The sequence below is a fragment of the Protopterus annectens genome, chromosome 10.part0 (genome assembly GCF_019279795.1).
Source record: "Protopterus annectens isolate FY-2018-M chromosome 10.part0, PAN1.0, whole genome shotgun sequence".
Classification (NCBI taxonomy): Eukaryota; Metazoa; Chordata; order Ceratodontiformes; family Protopteridae; genus Protopterus; species Protopterus annectens.
Window position 1 is genome coordinate 21746200 of NC_056744.1, and position 17477 is coordinate 21763676.

A 17477-nucleotide genomic window follows, 5' to 3' on the forward strand; every position below is an offset into this window, starting at 1 on the left:
ATAACTAAAGACAGAATAACTAACAGAAAGTAATGAAGCCAAGCAGAAGTTTGGACCGCAGGAATTGATAGAGTGTAAAGAAACAGAAAGGATAGGGGTGCTAGGTTTAAGATCAGCTTTGGTAGAATTTTTAGTTGAATCTAGAACAGAAGGTGCTGTTAAAAAGGAAAGGCGGGAACTGAGCAATTTACATAACAATGGAGATAACTGTAATTGTTAAAAAGAAATAATGTATAATGCACAAATATGATTTTTTTTTTCTTTTCTGTCAAGGTACAGTTGCCTACTGTATGAAGTTATGATTTAATAAAAGATAAAAAAGGGGGGGGGGGGACAGACCACAGTCAACCATATTAAGTGCCCAACTTCCTGGCATGCAGTGACAGAAATTGGAAGACTGATAACCAGTGCGGAGTATGTAAGCAGTAGAGACTTCCTCCAGTTCTGTGATACACTGTGAACTGTTTTGTTTTGCTAAGGTGTACTAAAGTGTCTGCATGATCCAGTGCTTAACCTGATTACACTGTGCTGCACTGCATGTACTGTAACCGAATCTTATAATCACTGGATAGAGAGAGTCCAAAAAGCTATATGAAAGTGTGCCACAGGACAGTTAATATAGGTCATAAAGTTACTGCCTTTAGTTTTGCTAGTGGATCGTACTATTTTGCTTTTAGTTCCTGTCTTCTGCTGTGAAGCCAGCCATTTTATGTAGCACTACAGTATAAAAGGAAAACTGACTATTGCCTCCTATTTCTATCTTTCCTTGCAGGTACTGTACTACTGATGTTCATTCTTGCCTGTGCCCACTGCTGCTGCTGCAAGACTAATGCCACCAAGATTCAGCCTTATTCGCATGCGTGACAAAAGGCGCAGAAAGCCTAGATCTACAGGTGCACATGCAGTACAGATTATATAGTCTCTGGCACAGAACCTTAACAGAAGATAAGAACGTCATGTTGATTACCATTGCACTGATGTCTGCATATAAGCACTTTGCCTTTTCTAGTTACTTCACGGTGTTAACATAGCTAGATATTCTTGGAGGAATTCTCAGCCACTGGCAAACACCAAGTGAAGAATCTCTGACATGAACAGACCAGCACCTGTAAGAATGGTAACATTCTGAGAAGAAGCAGGCTCCATCATATATGTGGGGGTCATTTATGTTTTTATTTCTTTGCAAACTAGCAAAACATTCAACATGATGTATATTCTAGCTACATAATTCTCTCAATATTATATACATGGCCTCAACTCCAATAAACGAAGACTAAACATAAATGTTAAAGCAGTTCACGGTCTGCATTTTGTACTTATTTGCACAAGCAGCAAAGGTAACTTAGCTAATGTTGGGACACAGATGACTTATTCTGTAAAATATATCTTCACTCTTTAATAGCTGTCTCAAACCTTTCATACATACATCTGTTTTGTATAACAATGTATGCTATGGCTGCCATATGTGAAGATATCAGATAATGACTGCTTACCAAAAGAACAGCTGTGTAAGAACTTACCATAACTTAGATGTCCTTTTCTTCCATGTTGCAGTATTCACCATAATAGTGAGGTTGCTGCCTGCAACACCTGACATCTGGCCAGTATACAAAACTCTTTGGAGAGCAGGGGGGTACATGTGACGTCGCCGGTCAGAGCCATAAACTGACATAGCCTATAAAAGGGACGTCTGCATGTACCCCCCTCAGAATGAACTGCTGCATACAGTAGTACCCCTGAAGGTGAAATATGAGTTAAAAAGGAAGTCCCTTCAGACTGACATGAGGACCAGACTATAGAGTACTTTACCACCTGTGTCTGGTGCTGGGGATAAACAGCTGTAGGTCTGTGGTCCCACAGGTAGTTAGCAAGAAAAGGCAGGTAAGGAAGGTGATGCAAGAGGGGGTTGGAAAGGAGGGTCTGAATGCTGCAACATGGAAGGGTGGAAGGAAATGAACAGTTGGTCAGATTTTCTGACAGGTCTGGATTTATCCAAGTAGTATCCAAGTTGTCTGTGGACATCTAATGAATGGAATTTTCTTTCTGAGGAATTCTGAGGTTGGAGGTAGAAAACGTGTAGGTTAATGGTCTGATTGAGAGAGAGAGCTCATTAACCACTTTGGGCATGAAGGAAGGATTGGTCCTTAGAGAGACTCTCTCCTTATGGAAAAGGAGGTAAGGAGGAGTGGCCATCAGGGCCTGAATTTCAGATACCCTTCTGGCAGATGTGATGGCCACTAGCAGGACTGTTTTCCATGTGCATAGTTTCAGGGATGCAGAGTGTCCTGGTTCGAAAGGTGGCAAGGTTAGTTTTTCAAGTACAAAATTTAAGTCCCAAGGTGGAGGCACAGGTTTGTGGGAGGGGGGTCCTGATATGGAGTACTCATTTCAGGAATAGCTTGATCTCCAGTCTTGATGCTAAGGGGGGGGGGGGGGTCAAAGGCAGACATGCAGAAATGGCAGACAAATGGACCTTAACTGAAGAAAACGTTAGTCCTGAATGAAGGAGCTCAGACAAGTAAAGGACCATGGGTATAGGAATATTCAGAGGGTCCTGTTTTTTCTTTTGACATCACTTGGAGAATCTTTTCTATTTTGACAACATTTCTCCTGGTACTAGGCTTTCTGGCCTCTTGCAGAACATTGAGTACATCCTCTGAGTATAGATGTCTGAAGGGGATTAGAACCCTATCACCCATAAGGTCAATCTGAGATTGGTTACCTGAGGGTGGACTAGGGATCCCCTGTCCTGTGTGAGTAGGTCTAACCGGTGGGGTAACCTGTGATGACTGCCCTTGGCTAAAAGGTAGAGAAGGGAAAACCAATGCTGTCTTGGCCAAAAGGGGGTCACGAACAGGAATTTTGGTTTGTCCCTCTGTATTTTCAGGAAGACCTTCTAAATTAGAGTGAAGGAGGGGGGAGGCATAGAGGTACATCCCAGCCCAAGAAAAAGAGAAAGCGTCCACTTCCCATGCTTGGGGATGTGGTTCCCTTGTACAAAACTGTGGCATCTGTTTGTTCAGGGAGGAAGCAAACAGATCTACTTGCATAATATCCCACCTGTGGATAAGATCTAGGAATACCGCTCTGTGAAAAATCCATTTGTGAGAGGGTGCTGAAGTTCTGCTGAGATTATCTGCCATAACATTCTCTGTAGAGGGGATGTACACTGCTAGCAGATGAATATGCAGTGATGATACTAGGGTTCAGATCTAAGTGGCTAGGCACACAGAGGGTAGGATCGCATCCCCCTCATTCATGTACCACGGGACAGTTGTATTGTCTGTGATCACTTTCAGGGTTCCTGGGCGTAGGACTGGTTTGAAGGTTTGCAAAGCTACAAGTACCACCCGCATTTCCTTGATGTTGATATGGTCTCTGTTTTAGTGTGGACCATTTTCCCTGCACAGTGAACTGTTTTTGGTTGTGCAGTAGCACTGCTCCCCACCCCATGTCTGAGGCGTCTGTAGAGATTTGTTGTAGGGGGGCAGGTACCTGTAAGGGGGTACACTGGTTGAGGTTGATGGCACAAATTTACCATTGTAGCTCCCTCTTTAGACACGGGAGGAGGTTGATGGTGGTGTCCAGGGGATGAGTGTGTTGGCTCCATAAATTCTTCAGAATCCACTGGATTTTTCTCATGTGGAGTCTTGCCAGGGCAGCATGGGTATCAGAGATGCCATGTGGCCTAATATCTTTAGGAATTCTCATGCTGGCAAAGAAGTGAGGGTGATAAGTTTGTTGAAGTAAAGGGTGAGATCCATGGTCCTTTGGTCTGGAATGAAGGCCTTCATGTTTGTCTGTTCTTATTCTGCATCCCAAGACCAGGTCTTGAGTGGGGATCAGGTGAGACTTTTCCTTGTTTACAGTGAATCCTAACTGAGTCAGGGTGATGATCACCTGTTATAGGTGGTGGAGGAGGGTTTGACGGTTCTGATGAAGAATTAACAGGTCGTCTAGATATGGGTATATCTGAATACCCTGAGTTCTGCAGTGAGCAATAAAAGGTACGAGGCACTTTGTGAACACTCAAGGAGCAGTGGAGAGTCCAAAAAGCAATGCAGACAATTGAAAATGCAAGGAACCTACTGCAAAGCATAGGGATTTCATGTAATCTGGGTGTGTTGGAATGTGAAGGTAGGCGTCCTTCAAATCCAGAGCTACCATGAAGGCTTGTGTTGGTATAACTGGTAGGAGCAAAGGTAAGGTAATCATTTTGAAAGTGGGTACCTTTAAAAACAGGTTTAGAAAAAAACCCAGAATTGGTCTCCATGGGCTGCCTTTCCTTGGTACCAGAAACATTATGGAGTAAAACCCTTTGTTTCTTTGTGGAGTAGGTACCTTCTCTATAGTGTCCTGAGATAGCAACTGTTGAATGATAGTGAGGAAAAGATGAGTCTGGTTTGATGGAAGTTGAGGAATCCCCTGGAAAGTGGGGCAACATCCACCAAATCGTGAAGTACCCTCTCTGAATGATGGAGAGGACCCAGCTTTCTGATGTGATTTTCCACCAGCAGGGTAGTGAAAGGGTGAGACGAAGGGATAGGGGGTGTTGGAGTTCAGAGGTTGGAAGTCACAGTGGAGGTGGTCTGGCTTGGTCAGACTGACTCCGAAAGGGGGTGGATGATGGGGTGGAAGGAAACCTAGGAGCAGAGCTTTTCCTAGCTTGCCTACGTCCCTTTGCCTGATGTGCCGAGAGGGAGGACTGTCTCCTAACAAAGTAAGTTCTTTGTGGATAATTTCTGTGATATCTGGGGATAGGAGACGCAAGTAAATGCTTCAGGTTTTGTAGTTCCTTCCCCTTTTCTTAAAAGGATTTAAGAAGTTCTGCTGAAGCTTGTGCAAAAAGGGCTTTATTGTCCAGGGGTGCATCAAGCAGTTTAGTTTGCACATGCATAGGTAGTAGCTGAAGTCTCACCCAGGAATATCGCCTCAGCACCGAACCTGAGGCAGCAGATTTTGAGGAGGCTTCCACAGCATCATAACTGTACTTGGAGTGCCTAGTCACCTGAAATGGTGTGAAAAGTAGGGTGTTTAGTTGTTTTTTTATTGGTGAATTAGGACATACCTAGTCATGTGGGTTTGGTAACTGAGAGCTCTTACAGCCAAGGTTGGAGGAGGTATAAACTTTTTCCCTAGTCTGTCCATGAATTTGCTGTCTATCAATAGGATAAAGAGCCGCTGAGGGTAAATGTCTGGAAGATTTATCTGCAGAAACTGCAGTAACTGCTGAGTCTGTAGGTAGGTTTTTTTAATAGGAATTGAGTGTCCTGAGGTACCTTGTAAAATCGGTCTGGACGTTTAGTGGCTGGGAATTGGGAATCCTGGGTCTGTGAAGCAGCCAAGAAGGCAGGTAGCAAGGGAGGTACAGCAGAAGGGGGTGGTTGTTCCATTCGCAGCAGGTCAAAGTACCTTTTCTTAGTGTCTGAGACATCTGAGGCCTGCCATTTAAAATGTTCCCTCGTGAGGGAGTTAGTGTCCCCAAAAGTGAATTATTCTCCAGGAAATTCAGGGGTGATAGGATCCTCTTCCTCTGGGGAGATAAAATCCTTAGGGGAATCAATCTGTGAACAGTAGGGCAGTGATTCCTCAAAAGAGGAGTACTCTTCCTCTGACACCTCTAGAAGGTGCACTGAAGGAGCAGCAGCTGGTGGCTGTTGGGTCTGTAAGGCATGGAATGCCTTAAAAAGACTCTGGGAAAATCTTCCCATCCAGGAACAGGTTGAGGCTCAGATTTTTTAAGTTTTTATTTCCTCTTTAAAGGGGCAGATGGCTGAGTATATCTAGGAGCTGACGTCTGGGTGGATGGTAGGGAAGGAGTAGGCCCTTCCGACTGTAAGAGCCGTGGTTTCCCTCCACCATCAGGATGTGATGGAGGACTAACCTTAGCGGACATGCACATTGTTTCCCCCATCCCACCTTCCATAGAGGTTCCTGGGCCTGGTTGGGAAACGGAGGTCTGAAGAGATCCCGGGCTTTCGTCTGCCTCAAGAATTTCTCTGGGTGCCTGAGGCACAGCGTGGGAATTTGGACTGATTTTCTTGGCCTTCTTCCGCAACAGCTCATCGAATGTGCCTACCCCACCCTCCATACTGAGCGGTACAGTTTCAATGTGGTCAGATGGCTGCTGAGAGTCTTAGGAACAAAGGATTTACAAATAGGGCAGGATGTATGGACGTGGGCCTCACCTAAACAGAAAACACACTTTTCATGCATGTTCTTGTGAGGAATATGTCTCCCACAAGCACGATTCCCCTTTCTAGTGGACAGGGACATCTGAAAAACTAGCAAAAAACAAAAGGAAAACCCAACAGGGTACTTATCTGTAGCGGTTGTCTGGATAACGAGCAATCTGCTTCCCGAACTGGCGAACAGGAGTCAGACGTTCACTGTGGCAGAAAAATTCTGAAGGGGGTACGTGCAGTTGTCACTTTTATAGCCTACTTCGGTTTATGACTCTGACCGGAGATGTCACACGTGCCCCCCTGCTCCAAAGACTTTGGTATACTGGCTAGATGTCTGGTGCTGCAGACAGCAACCTCCCTATTGTGATGAATACTGCAACATGAGAATAGAAGGACATCTGCAAGCATGCAAAAATACATGAATTCATTTTCTAAGTGATTTAATTACTTATCTGTGTCTGTTAACCAGAGGTAAACCATGACCCAAAAGGACCAATTTCACATACTGTCTGGGTGGAAAAATACAAAGATACAGCCTGCAAGTATAATACATAGATACACAAGATACAATGTTATATAAAAAATTCAGGTTTATCATAAATGACGACTCCAGAGTCAAAATTTACTTCTGAATACACACACACAAAAACTCTACAGCTCTTAGGTACAAGACAGAGTTGATGTAGACAAAATATATGAAACAATAGCCTCAACTCCAATAAATGAAGATCTGCAATAAGTGTGCCAGTTTTTACATAGGAAAAACAGATGTTTTAAAGAAAGGATATGCCAACATCTATATGAGATTAGGAGAGAGAGAGAGAGAGAGAATGTACATCATGTGTGTTACAGAAAGAATCCTTTGTTGACCAGGTTAGTACCACTAGGCTACTGGCCTTTTTTCAGGGGAGACCAGAGGTGGCATTTCTACTACTAGGGGAAATTTGGTCAGGGTATCAGGTAACTACCTGTATCTTTTTGACAAGGGCAAAAGGATCTTTTATATTCACCTAAGGTACCAGCAACGTAAGCAGATGGGACCTCAGTTTAACATCTACAGTCAACCATTTGTTAAAGGGAGGAATACATGTACTGAATATAATTTAGCAAGGCGTTAGCTACAATATTAATATCATAAGACAGCAGGATGCGTGTCTAATGTTACTTTTGATTTTTTTTAGCAGAAATTTTAAGTTAACAGGCTGTTTATAGACAATGTTACGGATACTGACAGTTACCGGGAAATGGTCATTAAATGATTGGCAGGGGTGAGGTGCTATTTTTAAGGAAAAGCCATGGCATACCCCACCACTCAATAGGTTTAAAATACAGATGTAATCCTTTGTGAAAAAATGAAGAGGTATATAAACTGGATGCACTCCCCCCAAATATACAGTTTCAGGAGTTGCACAGTAACACAAAAAATAAAATTGTAAGGCTTATTTAGTAAACATGCATGAAAAAAAATCCAAATGCCAAGATGATGATAATGTAGGTGGGAAGGGGGTTCTGTGCCTGCCAGTGATAGCCCCAGTGCTGCAGTCCTTACCTAATCCTCCACAACTAATTTTACATCTGATTTTGCTCATTTATAACAAACATGCACCTCTGCTACTGGGAACTTTAACAAAGAAACTTGTGCTATTTAAATGATCAAAGGACAGAAACTATGAATAATGCATATGAACATCAAGCTTTTTGCTAAGAATGTTATGCACACATCTGTAGACTAAACATAGAATTACATTTCTAAAAACAAAATGCACCTTAAACCTGATCTGAATACAGACAATTGTGATGTTTTTTGTCTTTTGGGATCTTGTACACAAAATCCTCAAGGAAGGATATGTGCAAGTACACATACTGTATTAGAAATGGGTACCTTTATTGATTTAATATACTTATGTGAAAATACAGAATGGCTTTCATGAAAGAATCCAAGTTGATGTTACTGGCATGTGCAAGGCTACAAAAACAAAATGAGCTTACTGTGTCAATAGTGGAACCTACGGAGTTTTCAGTAAAGTACAAGCACTGCATGGTAAGGTAAAAGAAGCAGTCAAAAAACAGGACTGCTTACAGTATGCATATCCTGTGACTAAAACCACATTCCGGTACAGTAAGTTAAAGAGGTTTAGGCATCCATTAAGGTTATCAGATTAAACTGGTTCCTTTATAGGTTTCACAGAACACCAAAATGAAAATATTATGGAAAAAAAAACTACTTGCACTTCAAGAAAAACAGAGGGAGTGGAAGAGACCACCAAAGTCCATCAGAAGAACAGATCACAGTCCACTGCTAGACAGCCCCATGATGTTGTAAATGTTATGCTACCCTCCGACGTAACTTTTCTTCGTTTACTTTGTGTGAATCTCTTGTAGTATTTACTTTACTTTGTTAACCCATTAAGAAGGCCTGCATTTGTGCTCATCTCTTACATTATTTAATTCATAGGTGCCTACTAGGCTAACGACCCACAAGGGCCTTTTTAAGCCTAGCCATGCATCCCAAATCTCTGACAAGTCCTGATACCCTTGATATACTTTGTTAACCCATTAGAGACAGATGGGGTTCAATGCAGACCATGTTCAATAATAATCCAGGCTACAATGCCAACATTAAAAATAATACAGAAAGACAGTTAAAATCCTTTCAGCTAGTATATTTTGGGAGATGATGGGAACCAGAGTTTCATGAGAACACCCATGTCAATTGGAGGTTAAAACAGAAACCCAGACTCTGAAGCTGTGAAGCAAGAATACATAATAAACAATTCTAGCAGTATTAAAAGAACTTGCAGGGCACCAGGGCAAAATTTACAAAAAGCTCCTTAGTAGAAATAAGCAGACTCTGATTAGTACTTGAGGTTCTAGACAAAGATAGCAGAGGAAGCCAATCTTGTCCATGGGGGTGGGGGTGGAGAGTGGAGAGATGCAGCAGAATGCATATAACACAAGGTGTCAGAAGAGGGATAGCATTGCATTGCATATCCTGGGGCAGGCATACTGCTCAAAAAGCCACCACCTGCTGGTAGCCTTCAGTAACAAGTATACAGGAGTGGGGACTCGTAGAAGGCACTGCAGATCCTCACTGTGATTCAGGTAGGTCACTCAACTGTCTGGGGAGGAGTGCTGGTGAGGACCTATCAACCTTTATTACATCTGACTTTTGTTTTATATTTAAAGTTGGATTTTTACCTAGACTTCAGCCTCTTCAGGCCTCAACAAATTTGCTCCTCCTCTTCTGCTTCCTGGCTCTGCTGATTCTTGGTTGTAAAGTCTCTTAAGACTTCTTTAACACATTGTTTAAAGGAATGCAGACTGTTGATACTGCCCCATTATAGCCAGACTGCCACATACAGCAACCACAACTGGGCCCCAAGGTGTTTCTGTTCCTCAGACACCAGTGCACATCTGTCTGCACTTGCACACATCAGATGGATAATCAAATGCAGCCAGCTCAGGAGTATAAAGGAATAAAAGTCCCTGACTGCGACTCAGATAATTCCAGAAAAAGCGAAAACAGGCAACAGAGATGAAAGAAAAGGGAGGTGGGAGTGAGCTAAAGTGGTCTACCTGCCCATCTTTAGGGGAGGGAGACATATCAACTTACTACTCTCCTGACCCCTAATTGAGACTGGGGAACAACAAAGCACCATGCACACCAAAGCAGTTCATGGCACTGCAACTGAGACTGCAGCATTCACAGTAATGCTCACCCTATGGATTACGTGCCCCATGACTTGGTGCATATAACAAATGTATAAGGGCACCCTCTTATGCTTGGTTTTATCTTCTTATATTGCTCTTTTTTCCTAGATGTCAAATGCATATTCTTGCTTTCCATTTCTTGCACACTTTCTTCCCCATGCTTTCATATTCCTGCTCTCACCAACATGTTTGCTTGCTATGCAGTCTCCTTCCTTGAAAATGTTAACTATAGGACTGCAGTGTAAAGACTAAGCCAGTTAATCACCTCTTCAGGAGACATCATCTTTACACAGTATACGGCTTTATATTATTGACAATGTTCAAAGTTGAGAAAACTAAAAGAATCACTGAAATAAAAAAACAAAGATGCCAACAACCAAGAAATGGAACTCACTCCTGTTCTGCATCTCTGTTTCAAGAGGAAAGCACCACAAATGCTGTCACTTGTCTATTCTATATTGTTATACTCAAAAGATACAGCCAAAAATACACTGGGATCAAATTTGCTAGAATTTAAATAAAGGCCAGCCATATTTTATTAGTTTTATATTATGTTACAGATTTTAAAGTTGGTTAAAATGTTTTTATTTAAGCCTGTCATTTCATTTTTTTCAGTACTGAAAGTGTATACTCTCCAGAAACATGCAGTTTCTGGGATAGAAGGAGAAGCTACTTTTGGAAAGGGAAACTATATTTGGAAGCTGCTGTACAACATAAAAAAACTGTCTATATCTCTGGTTTTACTCTTGCACCTGGAGACAAAACATCAAAGCAAGCCAAACAACTTGAAGACAATGCAACAGGAGTGTTTGGTCACACAAAGCAAAACTGATCTTTTATTAAGAACAGAGGAAGTACTTTTAGTGGCACAAAAGTACTGCTTTGGTTATATCAAAAACGATGGCACCAGACGTTTTCTCTCATGACACTATTAACAATGTACTGTTGTACTACTATAATGATCTGTTGTTGAATTTCAGTTTTTAGTATTAAATACTTTTATTCAGTGACTGTCAATGCATTACTTGTATACAATGATGACAGCAGTATGTCAGTGCTAACAGAAGAGCTGGCAACGAGGGCAATAGCTGGCAAGTAAAGTCTTCGTTTAAATTTATGACCTATAAAAATAAAGCTACAGTTCATTTGTAAATGCGAATAGGACAAAGCAAAATAAAAATGGTACCAAATGAAGTTCAATGAACAAAATACTAAAGTTTGTGAAAGGCGTTTTAAGTACAAGCAGCAAGCGTTCACAGAATAATGCCACCACTGTCAGAGATCAGGAGTCTTTGAACGATCTACAGTACTGGTGCTGAAAATGCAGTACAGATGAAAAGAATGCTGCCTGCATTAAAAAAAGAAATGCCAAATCCAGCCCAAGCCTCACTGCTTCACTTTTAGCTACAGGAAATAGTCATCACAGACAATTAAAGAGGGGTTTGTCTTCAATGTTCAAAACTGGTATTTTTCTTCAATAAATATGTCATGTCGATAATACTGCCTATAAAAGGACTCCTCAAGTATATCATCTCTAGAGTCTTTTACAGAAAAGGCAAGTTGTCTGTGAAGCTCACTGACTTCAGCTCTCAGAGGTGCTCCTCCTCTTCGCCCACCACCCATCCCAGGCCCACAAGAAGTAGTCTCTGATCTTAAAATTCAAGGCATGCCTAGGTAATATATCTCATTTGTTCACTACTCTTTTGATAATAGTTTTTTACCATCCACACTAAACTGTAGACTTAATCTGGCAGACATGTCCCTTTCTCTCCTCTGTCTCAAACTGAATGGTATCACTGGTCCCTTAACATCTTGTGTACTCATACCAGGTTTTTCCTTTTCATACTTACCTTCATGTGTGAATAAACTAAGGCTCCCAAACCATCTCCTCATACACCCTTGTCTTCCACTTCCTTTATTAACCTGGTAGTCTGTGTCCTCAACCAGCTTTATATCCTTTTCTCTTTAAGAGCAGGAGAACTAAAACTACTCAAGCTGGAGCTTAACTACAGAGCTGCAAATGGGGAAACAATACCATTCTGCTCCAGCAGTCTTTTCCCCAACATTTTATTAATGTTGGGTACAGATCTCAAAGGTTGTACTGTGTAGTTAATTTCTCTTTTTACCACTACACCAGTGTCTTTTTCCTAATGTATGGCTTTTTGAGTCTCTATCTCTCTCTCTCCTCCTAGCTAGCATTCCAGTTTTAGATAATTAGCAATCAGGTGCTTGTACTTCCCTGCCCCAAACTTTGTGTTACTGCTCACTCTACCCTGCTAGCCTCCTAGATCCCGTTGAAAAAATACAGCTGTGTAAAATCTTACTGTAACAGTAGATATCCTTCTCATCATTGTTGCAGTATTCTTTACTAAGGGGATTCCCTGCCAAGGGTAGCCCAACGCCCGGCCAGTATACCAAAGCCTTAGGATTTTATACACGTCATACATCACTCATATGCTCCCTGCTCAAGGTGTAGGGCATAAAGGTGATGTACAGACATAAACACCTCAACTGAAAAGTTCCAGGAGGAACCACAGTCTAAGAAAGTAGAAGGAACATGTACATCAAGAAGGAGAAAATGGAAAAGAGCAGAGCAGAAGGGGGAGGAGGGAGCGAGCAAATACTGCAACAGTAAAGAGAAGGATATCTACTGTTGTGGCAAGATTTTACACAAATGTACCATGTCCTTACATGTTACTGTTGTAGTATTCCTTACTAAAGGGATCTTCTGCAAAGGGTAGCCCAACGTCCGGCTAGTATACCAAAGCCTTAGGATTTTATAAACATCATACATCACACGCATGCTCCATGCTCAAGATGTAAGGAATAAAGGTGACATACAGATGTCCATACCTCAGAACTGAATAGCCCTGGTAAAAGTAACAGTCCTAGGACATAGCAGGAATGTGCATTCAGAAGGAAAAAAAGGAAAGAGCACAGCAGAGGGGGGAGGAGGGAGCGAGTGAATACTGCAGCAGTGATAAGAAGGATATCTACTGTTACGGTAAGATTTTACACAACTGTACTATGCCCTTCCATATAACTGTTGCAGTGTTCCTTAAAGTAGGGACAGTACAAAAGCTCAACAGGAAACGTGGGAAGATAAAAGCCCAGTAGAGGCCACATGAAACCCATGCAGGATATACCTGGCAAAGACAGCCTTGCTCTGGAAACATCCAATTTGTAATTATTAGTAAAATATGGACAGGGGTACCAAGTAGCAGCCTCAAGGATAGAAGTGGTATCCAATCATTTGAAAAAAACACCAGAGGAGGTCACAACCTTGGTAGAATGAGCCTTTAAAGATGCAGAAAGGGTTTTTCCATGAAAGGTGTAACAAAAAAATGGCCTTCAAGATCCATGAAGAAATGGTTTGCTTAGAAACAGCTAAACCTAGAAATCTGGAATGAAAAGGCTTTCAAATAGCCTTAGTCTTATTTAAATAATATCAGAGCTGTTTACGCAGATCTAAGGTGTGAAGAACCTTCTCACTAGCAGACAGCGAAAAAGGAAAAGAGGAGGGAAAATTAACAGAATGCTTAAGATGCAATTTATTAACCACCTTGGGCATAAAAAAAGGATTAGTACGAAGAGACACCCTGTTCCGATGAAAAAAAAAAAAGAAGGAACAGCCATAAGAGAGTGGAGTTCAGGCCAAAAGGAGAACAATTTTCTGTGTACAATGTTGTAAGGAAGCTGAAGGTGCAAACTTAAGAGCTTGAGTCAACTTTTCAACAACAAAATTACGGTCCCAGGTAAGTGGAACTGGCTTCCTGAGAGGTCTGATACAAAGGACGCCTTTAAGAAATTGCTTGATCTCAAACCTAGAGGTCAGAAGAGGAGTTAAAGGCAGACAAGTAGAAATAGCTGAAAGGTGAGCTTTAACAGGAGAATTTGCTACCCCAACATGAGCAATTCATACAAATAAGAGGTAACCAGATGGATCTCCACAGAAAGTGGATCCTGGTTACAAGCAAGGCAACAAACAGAAAATCTTTCATTTGGACATAAAGGATTTTCTAGTAGTGGGTTCTTGGTCTCCTGCAAAACCCTAAGAACATCCTCTGGAAAAACAAAAGTGCCTAACCCTGTCACCCACAAATTTAGATGAAGAGTGGACTAGTGAAGATGGATGAGAGACCCTTTTGTCTTATGTGAGTAGGTCCACCCTGTGAGAACTTACGGTGATTACCCTTGGCCGAAGGGTAGGGAACCAGTATTGTCTGGGCTAAAAGGGAGTCACCAACAAGATTTTCTGGGAGTCTTGCTCTATCTTGTAAAGGCCCCTCAGAACTGCAGGAAGGGGAGGGAAGGTTTAGAAGAACATCCCTTTCCAAGAAAAAGATAGGGCATCCACTTTCCAAGCCAGAGGACTTGAGAGTCTGATGCAAAAAATAGGAAGCTGTTCAAAGGAGAGGCAAAAAGATCTACAAGGAGTACCCCACTGACAGACAATGTACAGAAATACATCTCTGTGAAGCATACATTGTAAGCCTATATCTAGGACCTGTTAAAAGAGTCTGCCAATATAGTGTGCTCTGAAAGAACATATACAACCTGAACAGTCACTTGATACTGGACAGCTAGATTCCAAACTTGAAGAGCTAGCCTGCAAAGAAGGCAGGACCGTGTCCCCGCTTGCATGTTGATGTACCACATTTTGATGCGGCCTGGAAGAAAAAGGAAATTAAAGGTCTGAAGGGTGAAAAGGAGTGATCCTTAACCAACTGAAAAGACAAAGAGATAAAGGAACCTAGCTCAGGAAAGGTGGAAGCAAATAGTCAGCTAGAACCTGGCTTGTTTTGAAAAGTAAGTTTCTGAGAAGTGGGAGTCTAAGTACACTAAGCAGGAAGAGGCTGAGGCTGCCTGCAAACAAAAGCAGATTTAGACAGATAATTACTCTGGAACTTAGGAATAGGATAACAAATACATAGGTTCATACTAGGCTATCTGCCCTAGGGCATTTATAAGCCTAGCCAGAGTGCGTGTGGCTTTCACCACCCCTTAGGATGAGAATACTATACCCATTAATTTGCTGTGCCTCTGTCCAGCAGTTATACAGAGATGATTCCCGGGGTAAACCTACGATCTCCCATCCACTCGTCAAGATTTCTCTTGAACAGAGTCAGTGAGGGGCTCTGCCTCACATGGACTGGGATTCTGTTCCATAGTGTAGGGAGTCTCTGGGTGATGAATCTATCCCTCCAGCACGTCCTATTTATATCCGTGTTGAGGTTTAAGTCTCTTGCTCTCGTGGCTCTGGTGGATTTGGATTTTTTGAGGTGGAGCATGTCCATTAATTCCGGGTTGGACATGGCCTTGTATGTCAGGCACAGATCACCTCTGAGCAGACGGTATGCGACTGAATAGAGCTGGAGTTTCTTCAGTCGGGCATCGTTATGACATATGTTTGAGCCCCTTTATCCTTTTGGTGAGGAACTTTGGGGTCTTTCCAACTGCTGCAGGTGTCGGGTAAGGTACATTCGAATGGGGCGTTGTACTCAATCATTGGTCTGATAAGTGAAGAGTACAGGGTACAATGACCTCTCCTGATCTGGATGTGAATCCCTTCATGATCAGGTGGGCAATGTAGAAGGTCTTCCTAACCACTTTGGCAATGTGAGTGTCAAAAGAGAGGTTACTGTCAACTTGGGTCCCCAGGTCCCTGATAACTTCTTCAGTGTTTAATGGATTACCACCTATGTGGTAATTAGGGGTTACCTTGTTTTTCCCAAAGGGTATGACTATACATTTTTTGGCATTTAGCTTAAGGCCATGGCTCTGGCACCAGTTATCCATTTCTATGAGACCTTTTTGGAGGATGTCTGTGTCTGATGGAGTGTCAGTTATGGTGCCCAGTTTGCAGTCATCTGCAAATTTTGTCAACCACAATCCCCCTATGTTTGCCTGCACTTCAGAAAAATAAATGCCGAACAAGAGGGGGCCCAGGACTGAGCCCTGTGGGACACCGCTCGTGACCGGCTTAGAGTCTGACATGGCACCAGCAACTCTAACCCTGTGTGTTTTGTCCTTGAGCCAGTTTGCAACCCATCTTGTGACATATGGGTTTACATCTAAGCTGGTGAGCTTTTCTATGATGCCCGAGTGGGGTATTGTGTCGAACGCTTTTGCTAGGTCAAGGTAGGCTGTGAACTGCCTTACCCTCATCAATGGCCTTAGTGACTGTTTTGAAAAAGTCGACCAAGTTCAAGAGGCAGGATCTGCCCTTGACAAAGCCAAATTAGGTAGGATCCAGTGTCTGTAGGTCCCCAATGTCTTTATTTATGAGTTCCATTATGATCCTCTCCATAGCTTTGCAGACAAGGCTCGTCAAGCTTATGGGGCGGTAATTTCCAGGGTCCGTAGAAGCACCGCCTTTGTGGAGTGGGACCACAGTTGCCGTACGCCATTCTTTGGGTACGTATCCTGTAGTAAGGCTAAGATTAAACAGCAGCCTTATGTGTGGGTTTAGTTCCTCATTGAGTTCGTGTGGCACACATCTGGGGACACCGTCCGGTCCCATTGATGCTGTGTTTTTTGCTTTAGAGAGCAGCTCTCACCTGTGCATCTGAGATGTTTGGGAGGCTAGACTCTGGTGGGATAGATATTTCTCCTTTTGGGGGGGTGGGAGGGGAGAAATTTGCACTGAACCTGTCTGCCAGTATGTTGGCAATGTCTGTGGGTTCAGTGATTTTTTTATCATTTTGGACTAATTCTGAGCATATCTGGGAGTTTCCACCCAGGTTTCTAACATAGCTAAAGAAGGCTTTATGATTGTCTTTTGTGTCATTAGCGATTTTTCGCTCAAAGTTGGCCTTGGATGATTTTATGAGTGATCGTAGTTTTTTGCTAGTATTGATCAGAGATGCCTTCCCATTTAAGGATTTTGCTCTGTCATGTAGTAGCTTTCGCCTCTTGTTGTAGAGTTTGTTTATGGCTGGAGTGCTTCAATTACTGCAAGGCCTTACCTTTATAATGAAGAGACTTGAAAAGCTCAACAACCACAGAACCAAACAGGTTCTTATTATCAAGAGGAGCATCCAACAGATTAGCCTTAATATTAGGCAAAGGTTGGAGACAAAGCCAAGAGTAACGATATCAAAACAGAACCAAAAGCAGCAGCTGTAGAGGAGTCATCAGCTGCATCATAATTACATTTAAGAGAGAGGTAGACTACTTCAGAAGCAGACCCCAGTAAAGAGAGGGCCAAGGCCTTTCCTTCAGAATCAGGAAGGTCTGAGATGGCCTGGGAAGCCTGAGAAAGATCGGGTAAAAACATACCTGGTCATATTGGTCTGGCAATTAACAGCCCGAAAGGCCAAAGTGGCAGCAGTATAAACCCTCCTGACCAGTCATACTACAGTTCGTCTGTCCTTGAAAAAAGGAAGTAGCTTAGTAAAAGGTAAAAGCTTAGAGGGTTTGTCAGAAGAGAAAGACTCCACAGAAGGGTCATCAGAAGGGCATTTATACAGAAATGTACACTCATCAGGCAGACTGTAAAATCTGTCAGGTTCTTGGGGGCTGGAGGCTGAAAATATGGGACCCCAGAAGTTGCTGAAAAGTTATCTAAAAGAGCAGCCA

General features: G+C 42.5%; 1 protein-coding gene and 1 long non-coding RNA gene across 3 annotated transcripts in view; one reads left to right on the top strand and one right to left on the bottom strand.

Moving 5' to 3' along the window:
* LOC122812913 overlaps positions 1–1294 on the top strand; it is a 107930-nt gene extending 106636 nt beyond the window's left edge. For both annotated transcript variants that reach the window (XR_006366605.1, XR_006366604.1), the window contains exon 3: positions 773–1294. This is a non-coding gene — a long non-coding RNA (uncharacterized LOC122812913). The remainder of the gene's footprint in view (positions 1–772) is intronic.
* Positions 1–17477, bottom strand: part of RECQL5 (RecQ like helicase 5) — a 1160282-nt gene that overhangs the window by 1138631 nt on the left and 4174 nt on the right. The window lies entirely within an intron of this gene.